The sequence below is a fragment of the Carassius auratus genome, chromosome 14 (genome assembly GCF_003368295.1).
Source record: "Carassius auratus strain Wakin chromosome 14, ASM336829v1, whole genome shotgun sequence".
Taxonomy (NCBI): domain Eukaryota; kingdom Metazoa; phylum Chordata; class Actinopteri; order Cypriniformes; family Cyprinidae; genus Carassius; species Carassius auratus.
Genome location: NC_039256.1, coordinates 1,377,761 through 1,387,328, shown reverse-complemented (window position 1 = coordinate 1,387,328; position 9,568 = coordinate 1,377,761). Strand labels below are relative to the sequence as shown.

The window sequence follows — 9,568 nt, the reverse complement described above, 5'->3', positions numbered from 1 at the left end:
GATTCCCATGCTAAACATGGACAAAGTTTCAAAAATTAAGTTGTACGTTTGAAGGAGTATTTTTATTCCCAAAATACTCCTTCCGGTTTGTCACAAGTTTCGGAAAGTTTTTTTCGAGTATGGCTCTGTGTGACGTTAGATGCAGCGGAATTTCCTTATAAGGGTCCTAAGGGCACGTCTGCCGGAAGAGCGCGCGCTCCCGTATAGCAGAGCACTGAGAGGCTGAGCACAGACATTCATTCACTGATCACAGCGAGAGCGTCGCGAAAAGTCACAAAAGAAGTGTGTTTTTGGTTGCCAGGGCAAGACAACCCTGCACAGATTACCAAAAAAAAAAAAAAAAAAAAACAGCATTAAGGGACCAGTGGATGGAGTTTATTTTTACAGAGCATCAACGGAGTTGTGCAAGTGTTTTTGTTTGTACCCTGCATTTCGAAGATGCTTGTTTTACAAACAAGGCCCAGTTTGACGACGGATTTGCGTATCGTTTATTTCTTAAGGATGATGCAATCCCAACGAAAAAGGGTCACGATCGTGTGTTGGAACCGCAGGTGGTGAGTAAAACTGCTTAAAATATCTCTGCCTCCTTGTTAGTGCGTCAGCCTCCCATGCCAGAGACTGGGTTCGAGCCCCGCTCGGAGCGAGTCGTTGCTGCTGCTGCTCTTGTTCAGTTTCAGCCTCCGGATCTGATTCTGGATCATAAATAAATGGCTGAATCTGATTGTTAGCCATGTTTGTTTTGGATGATGGTTTTTTTTTCCTCACGGTAATGTCACAACTTCCAAAAGCTCTCAAGGCAAAAGCCTACTGGCGCTCGTGATACTTTAGCTCCGCCCACACGTCACGCCTCCAGTCAGTCGTGTTTTTCCGCGAAAAATCGATACAGACTATCTTTCTCTTATGAATATAATAAAACTAAAGACGTCTTGGAGTTATGAAGGATGCAGTACTACTCTATAGGTACTCAAGATTAACAGGATATTGAGTGAAAACGAGCATTTCACCCCCCTTTAAGTAAAGAGAGAGCAGCAAATAAGGCTTCTCGTACATACGGCCTACTGGTTTCGTAGACACACCACACAGTTTGGAGCTAATTACCACCCTGTCATTCCACGTCCACATGGGTCCAGTTGAAAGGTCGCGACCTTTGACACCATTCTGTCACAGAGGCAATATTGTAGCCTATGAGGCTCATCCGAGGCGCGATCTTTGCTGGTTGAAAACTTTACCCAATACCCCGCCAGGATGACTTGAAATACAGTCAGCCTTGGCAATTTTTGCCAGCTTCTTTTGAAGCTTATTGTGTTGTTAAAGAACAGGTCTCGCCCCTTTAAATAGTACTTCCATTATTTAACACAGCTGATTCAGATCATCGACCCTTTTGGATCGCACTGCATGAGGTGAACGTGGAACAAAAGGAAAGTGCACCAAATGTGCAGAGCACATGAACGAGCAGAGCAATGAACGATGAGGGTGGGATTCGAATCCACGCGTGCAGAGCACAATGGATTAGCAGTCCATCGCCTTAACCACTCGGCCACCTCGTCACTTGTGTGAGTGCCTGACTGAACTCTGGGCTGCGCTGGTTTTCATGAAGGACCTCTTAGCACTGTGATGTCGAAGCTCACACTGGAAACCAAAGTATAGTTAATTTTTGTACATGTACGCTGAGATATGCCTACAGTTGAACACGTAGAATTTCAAAGCATATTCCATTTGTTTGAGCTTTCGAATGCAGAAGGTTAAACACGTGCACTCTAGAAAGTTTGAACTTTGTCCAGCACCTGCTGCATTTTTCATATAAGCTTCTTATGAAGCTTATTGTGTTATTGAAGCACAGGTCTCGTCCCTTTAAATCAGTGATCCTCAAATCTGGCTCGCGAGATCCACTTTCCTGCGACGTTTAGCTCTAACCCTAATCAAACGCGCATGAGTTTGCTAATCAGTGTCTTCAGGATCATTAGAAAATCACAGGCAGGTGTGTTTAATTAGAGTCGGAGCTAAACTCTGCAGGAAACAGAATCTCGCGAGCCAGATTTGAGGATCACTGCTTTAAATAGTACTTCCATTATTTAACACAGCTGATTCAGATCATCGACCCTTTTGGATCGCACTGCATAAGGTGAACGTGGAACAAAAGGAAAGTGCACCAAATGTGCAGAGCAGATGAACGAGCAGAGCAAGGAATGACGAGGATGGGATTCGAACCCACGCGTGCAGAGCACAATGGATTAGCAGTCCTAGCTGACGAAGGATAGTCCGACATAATTTCAGAAATGTTGAGCAATGTCGAACTGCGCAGCCAATCGCATCGAAGCGCTATGACATTTGGACCAATCGCGTCGAAGCGCCTTAACATTTCCAGCCAATCAAAAAGCGCAATTTATAACATTATCTTGACATTCGTGACATTTGACCAATCAAAGAGCAGGGGGATTTCGACGGCACGTTTCCGCTTCTCACCGCTAGGTGGAGGGGTCAGCGCTTCTAGTCAGGTGTCAATCAAGTTGCCGAACCGTGCCGAAGGTGTACGAAAGAATGACATCATCCCCAGGGGGCGTGTCAGAGGTAAAAAAGGTTAATTACTCAAGTTCGTGACCTATGACAAGGGTCATTGTCGCGTAGTTCGACATAAAAAGTGGTACGAGATTTATCAATTGGTGAGTGTTTGTTACCTTTACATTATAGATGTATAAAAAGAAAAAATAATCGTAATCGAACATTATTAGTATCTTGGTTTAGTGTATTTGCATAAGAGAACAACACATCAGGCTTCAAAACAAACATTTACCTGGTCCCATTCATTTGAACGATGTAATGTGATGGTTGTGTTATGTTATGGCTTTCAACAGTGCAAACCAGAGTGTGTAATAATTGTTTATAGACATTTATGTAATGTTGCAGGTATTTTAAGAAATGTTCCTGTCTTGTATCTTTCTCCTCTAAATAGAGATACCAGTTGTAACATTATATATAAGATAAATGTGACTTGTGTCCTAGAAATGAATGAATGAATGAATAAATATATGAATTTAATGAAGTATTTTATGCTCTCTTAAGGGACTCACTTGTATTGTGCATTATATTTGTTATAATGCTTACAGATAGAGAAATGTCAGATGCTGTCTTGTGGCCAAACAACCTTGCTTGGAGGTGTGCTGAAATGCATGTTTTTTATTAGTATCATTAGTATATTTACTGAAAAGGTTTCTTTCTGAATTATGTATTAAGGGTTTTTTATTTTATTTTATTTTTCCGTCTTAAGCCTCTACTGGACCAGCACAAAGGGTGGTGGAAGAACCTCATGTTGCTGAAACAGCAAAGAAGGCCATGGAGCAGAGTCAGCCTGACCCCCAGCCTCATCCCATGCCCCTGCCCCAGCCCCAGCCTACTGCACCTGTGGAAGCAAGAGTTGCAACACAATTTTCAATGGTAAGAATTACTATTTAACTTTTTTAATAATACCACTTAAGAATGTGCTCAATTAAAATTCAAGAAAGTTCAGAACGTAAGATGAAGAAAAAAAGAAAAAGCAAGAATGCTATGAGATGCTGGCTGAGACCTACTAATTGTCACCCCTCTTGTACAGTGGGGGCACCTGTTGTCTGCTGAATGGTCAGTTTGAATATCTCAGATTTGGTTTAAGTCACATGGTCAAGGATAAATGTAGAATGTAACCTGTCTGCTTTCTCTCTTGAGACTAGACTCATGTCCCTCATGGCATCTCTCTCAATACTTCTCATGTGTTAAAGCTACATTATCTTTCTTTCTCAATCTCAGGTAACATACCACATAGACGCTGGCTATTATTAACTGTACACATTAACAATTATTCCATCATGCAAATACTTTGTAGTAATTTCAGGAATCAATACTGCTAATAAATATGGATGACACTTCTATTCAGAAAGAAATGTTTTTAAAAACCTGCATTTACTTAAAATAGTAATATTAATATAAATCGTAATTCTTGCTATTATAACACATTCTGTCTTCTCACATTTTTGATTTACCAAACCAAGATTTACTGGCTCTCACATTGCTGCAGCAAAGCCAAATCTTAGTGTGGTCAGGAGACCTTCTCATGTTGAAGACCAACCCAGCGCAGCAGTGTCTTGTGCCTCTATACCAAGCAGTACTGTCTCTGTAAGTAATGGCATAAAGTATTCTATGAAGACACTTTTCACGTTCCATTCTGTACGAATTATTAAACTTGTTCAATTTTTTTTTTAATACCAGAAAACCATATTTTTGTCGATGTTTCAGGGTGTGCCAGTGTTCCAGGGTCTACAAATGGTTCAAAGACTGTCAGCGGTCCATAGGATGCCAGCTCCACAAACCATGCCCAAGAGACCCTACAAGGCAAACACTTGCAGGAAGTGTGGACAATTCAAAACCAGTGCAACGGGACATAGCCAGTACAGGGGCAAGGTGTATATACTGTCCACAGACTGAGAACATTACAAAAGAAAAGTGGTTAGAGTAAATCCGGAGAACCTTCTCCCAAATAATGTATACACTGTATATTTTTATTTATTGTTGTGTGTATATAGTTGTTTAAATATAGTTCACTATTGTTAATATTTGTGTCTAACATTATTTTATTTAACTTGCTTTTTTAATCCTATTTAACTTTTACTTTAACCTTTTTAATTTATTGTTTGAAAACTTCATTTAATATTCATTACTGTTCTGTTAGCATAATTGTACAATAAATAAAAAAAACAAATTGAGAAATGTGTTTTGATTTCTACATTTATTTTCCTTTTATTTCCCTTTTAATTTTTTTTTTTTTTTTTTTGAAAACTTATATAAATTTAATTTGTTTAATATTCATTACTGTTATGTTGGCATAATTGTAAAAAAAAAAAAAAAGAGAATGATTGCTTTTTTATTTGTACTTTAGTAAACATTTCATCAGTACACTGCAACAATAGAACGTATTCCTATAAAAAGATAATTTGCACTTTGTCATTTGTCACAGACATTTTTAAGCATAATAATGACTATTTTTGCATCATTTTTTAATTAAAAATGACAGATTTAAAGGTGTCTTGAATGAATGTAACCTTAAAAAAAATCTGATTTAATATCAATAAAATCACAACTAATAACATGCTTAAAATAAATATGAATACAACTAAACATAATAACATGCTTAATAACAAAAATAATACAACAACTAATAAATAACTAATAATAACAAAACACATTTCCATTGGTGTATTAAAATGTAATAAAAAAAATATCAAACAAGCACATATATACATTTAATTAACCTTGAAACTTCATTTCTTTAAAGCAATTAACAATAAAACAAAAAGTTGTCTTTAGCTGGATTCGAACCCGAGTCGAGGGGAGCACCTGCAATAGAAAACAGTGTAATATAAATGCGCGAATTTACCGCAAGAAGAAACTGGAAGATATATCACTGCGCGCATGCTAAGGAAGATCCGTCTTTAAACGTCAAATTTCACCCTTTCTTTTCTTCATTTTTTCTTTCTCTTCTTCCCCTTCTCTTTTTCTTCCTTCCCTCTTTTGTTCCCTTCTTCCCCGTCTTTGATGGACTATTGTTCCCCAGCTTCAGTCCATCACCTTAACCACTCGGCCACCTCTTCACTTGTGTGAGTGCCTGACTGAACTATGGGCTGGGGTGGTTTTCATGAAGGACCTCTTAGCACTGTGATGTCGAAGCTCACCCTGGAAACCAAAGTATAGTTAATTTTTGTACGTGTACGCTGAGATATGCCCACAGTTGAACACTTAGAATTTCAAAGCATATTCCATTTGTTTGAGCTTTCGAATGCAGAAGGTTAAACACGTGCACTCTAGAAAGTTTGAACTTTGTCCAGCACCTGCTGCATTTTTCATCATTTATGACTGATGTTCTTTGTACTCTTAAAAGCTGAGCTTGTTCCTATCTCATGACCCTCAGACAAGCGCTTGTCATTGTGGCCCTCTGTCGTTCTGGTCTCCGTTGCCGTTTTGAGAGAACACCTGAGTCTAGCAAATGGTAGCACATTTGACACAGGACCTCCCTCAGAACTTGCACTCCCTGCACTCGTCAGTATCCTACCCAACCCCCCAGGGGCCTCGTCAAACAGAATCTATACTGACCCAAACCGCGAACTTTACGACTCCACCCCTTTTTGCCAAGATACCAATAAGTCTCTTCCCCCAGGGGTTTCTAGAAAGCAACTCACAAACCTCTTTAAGTAAAGGGAGAGCAGCAAATAAGGCTTCTCGTACATACTGCCTACTGGATTCGTAGACACACCACGCAGTTTGGAGCCAATTACCACCCTGTCGTTCCACGTCCACATGGGTCCAGTTGAAAGGTCGCGACCCTTGACACCATTCTTTCGCAGAGGCAATATTGTAGCCTATGAGGCTCATCCGAGGCGCGATCATTGCTGGTTGAAAACTTTACCCAATACCCCGCCAGGATGACTTGAAATACAGTCAGCCTTGGCAATTTTTACCAGCTTCTTTTGAAGCTTATTGTGTTGTTGAAGAACAGGTCTCGTCCCTTTAAATAGTACTTCCGTTATTTAACACAGCTGATTCAGATCATCAACCCTTTTGGATCGCACTGCATGAGGTGAACGTGGAACAAAAGGAAAGTGCACCAAATGCACAGAGCAGATGAACGAGCAGAGCAAGGAACGACGAGGATGGGATTCGAACCCACGCGTGCAGAGCACAATGGATTAGCAGTCCATCGCCTTAACCACTCGGCCAAAAACAGGGCAAAATGGACTGCTATGGGTGGGGGAAAAGAAAAAATGAGAAAAAAGGAAGGGGAAAGGGAAAAATGAAGGAAAAATTGGAAAATTAGCTTGAAAAATTAAATAGATTTTTCTTTCAAACCAGTTTTTCACCTTTTCAATTATTTTAACTAACAAATTATAGAAAAGACAATATTTATACCCATTTTACCTCATCACAAAACAACTCCTTATATTCCTTTTTGTAAAATTGAAAGAATAAAACATTCAAAACATATTTCCACAAATAGGTTTTATTCCAAAAGCTCAAATATGACATGCATTCTCTATAGTAATTGTTTTAGTGTCACAAGCTTTCAGTACACAGAGACAGCAACAACACTAAGACAATTCAAATAACACAAGAATAAAAATACACATATGTGAATATAAATAAAAAAACTGAAAAACAAATTGAAATATAAAATATATTGTATGTACAGTTGTGATATAGATATAATAGGAATGGAATAGAATGAGATGTAGGGATGTACTAGGATATGGGGTGGTAACAAATAAAATATAAGGTTATTGCACATATTTTTATTGCACGATGGGGGGGGGGGGACTTTTAACTGTTCATTAGGCAGATTTTCTTAGGCAGATTTTCTGGGAAAAGAAACTTCTTGTTTCTCTCGTATTCCATGCACTGTATCGCCGACCGGATGTCAAAAGTTCAAAAAGGATCCAGAGTGATTTCCTAAGCACTTTTCCTCACTCTGGATGTGTACCGTTCTTGAAAGGTGGGTAGGGAAGCACCAGTAATCCTCTCGACAGTCCGAAGACCTCAGGTCTGTAGAGGTGCAGTCATTGGTGTAGAGTAGGGCAGCACGATAACTCGCATGTGATTGTTATGCGCATCTCATCAGTAGAGCCGGTTCTGTTGATGTTCAGACAAATTGTCTGCGATTATGAATGTGATATTGTATAGCTTGTCAGTGAACTACGGCTCTGTGTAGTAAATGCTGCTCCATCTGAAAGCACATGATGGAGATTTACTACTAATCAACAACACCGGCTTTACTGACGAGATGTGCATGAAAATCACATGTGATTTATAGTGCATCCCTAGTGTAGAGGGAGAAGAGCAGTGGATCCAGCAAGGGTCTGCAGTCATTATGTCCTGTTATCTTGGGTTTCTTTGGGCCAGGGATGATGGTGGAGCATTTGAAGCAGCCAGGGACTATGGACAGTTCCAGTGATCTGTTGAAGATCTGTGAAACAATAATAATATTTAAGAATATATATATATATATATATATATAAATAAAAAACATGAAAATAACTCAAATTACATATATGTTTGCTACCCAATAGGTTTATTCTAAAAGATTGTTATCCAGCATAATTTATTTAATAGAAAATAATATCAATAGGAAATAATCATACATGTTTATATATATATATATATATATATATATATATATATATATATATATATAATCTTAACTATCACAAATAGTTTATTAAGAATAGAAATATATACAGTAAAATTAAGCAAATATACATATTTAAATTTAAAAAACTATAATAACTATACTACTAATAATTACTTATATAATTATAATAAACTTTTAAAATCTGACCTTTATAAAAGAAGAAGTATGTATGCAAAAACACATTTAAATAATAACTTAATAATAATATAAACTTTCACCAATATTTAATTTACAAAAGCTTAAATCGAACATTTTATTATTTTTATAAGACATAAATACAAATTTAAAGAACTATACTACTGTTAATATAATACTTACAATAATACATGCTGCAATATGAAAGGCCACCTCGATTTACATAACAATCTTGCCCAAACATAGCATATTATATAACGTTACATATGTTAAATCACAGATTAATAAACATATTTAGAAAAAAGAGTTAACGTCACGTAGTACTTCGCTTTCATGTTATGTGTTTTATTGTACTTACCTCCACGTTATCTGAAAACATCAAACTGAATAAAAATATGCTCCATGTTTAAATAATAATGAATTCGCCTTAAAATTAATAAACTAATCATTCGCGCGCTTCCGCTTTTTTGACTGTAATCATGTGGTTTCGCACGTGACTATGTTTCGGCCAATGGCTGTATTGCTCCGCTCGACCAATGGCTGTTTTGCCCCGTTCGGACCTGTTAGGAGATGGTTAGGAGTTGTTAGGACATAGACCACGTGATGTTCGTACTTGTGTTAGGAATTAGTTCGGAAGTGTTAGGACTTATTCAAAATGTGTTAGGAAGTGTTAGGAAGTGTTCAGCAGTCCGATCGCCGGAAGGTACGGCCACCTCGTCACTTGTGCGAGTGCCTGACTGGACTCTGGGCTGGGGTGGTTTTCATGAAGGACCTCTTAGCACTGTGATGTCGAAGCTCACCATGGAAACCAAAGTATAGTTAATTTTTGTACATGTACGCTGAGATATGCCTACAGTTGAACACGTAGAATTTCAAAGCATATTCCATTTGTTTGAGCTTTCGAATGCAGAAGCTTAAACACGTGCGCTCTAGAAAGTTTGAACTTTGTCCAGCACCTGCTGCATTTTTCATCATTTATGGACTGATGTTCTTTGTACTCTTAAAAGCTGAGCTTGCTCGTCAAACAGAATCAATACTGACCCAAACCGCGAGCTTTACGACTCCACCCCTTTTTGCCAAGATACCAATAAGTCTCTTCCCCCAGGGGTTCGAGAAAGCAACTCACAAACCTCTTTAAGTAAAGGGAGAGCAGCAAATAAGGCTTCTCGTACATACTGCCTACTGGATTCTTAGACACACCACGCAGTTTGGAGATATTTACCACCA

At 38.3% G+C, this 9,568-nt stretch overlaps 1 long non-coding RNA gene and 3 other non-coding genes across 4 annotated transcripts; 2 read left to right on the top strand and 2 right to left on the bottom strand.

Annotated features, from left to right (window-relative positions):
* The first annotated feature begins 1,155 nt into the window (after positions 1 to 1,155).
* LOC113114539 (U4 spliceosomal RNA) lies at positions 1,156 to 1,296 on the top strand. Its single transcript, XR_003293762.1, has one exon. It is a non-coding gene; the product is annotated as a U4 spliceosomal RNA (small nuclear RNA).
* Positions 1,297 to 1,465: 169 nt separating this feature from the next.
* Positions 1,466 to 1,547, bottom strand: trnas-gcu (transfer RNA serine (anticodon GCU)). Its single transcript has one exon. It is a non-coding gene; the product is annotated as a tRNA-Ser (tRNA).
* A 4,809-nt stretch (positions 1,548 to 6,356) lies between these two features.
* Positions 6,357 to 6,497, top strand: LOC113114538 (U4 spliceosomal RNA). The gene has a single exon (XR_003293761.1). It is a non-coding gene; the product is annotated as a U4 spliceosomal RNA (small nuclear RNA).
* Positions 6,498 to 7,009: 512 nt separating this feature from the next.
* Positions 7,010 to 8,736, bottom strand: LOC113114445 (uncharacterized). Its single transcript, XR_003293726.1, has 2 exons — positions 8,700 to 8,736; positions 7,010 to 7,981 (listed from the first exon to the last, which is right to left on the bottom strand). It is a non-coding gene; the product is annotated as an uncharacterized LOC113114445 (long non-coding RNA).
* Between the last annotated feature and the right edge of the window lie 832 nt (positions 8,737 to 9,568).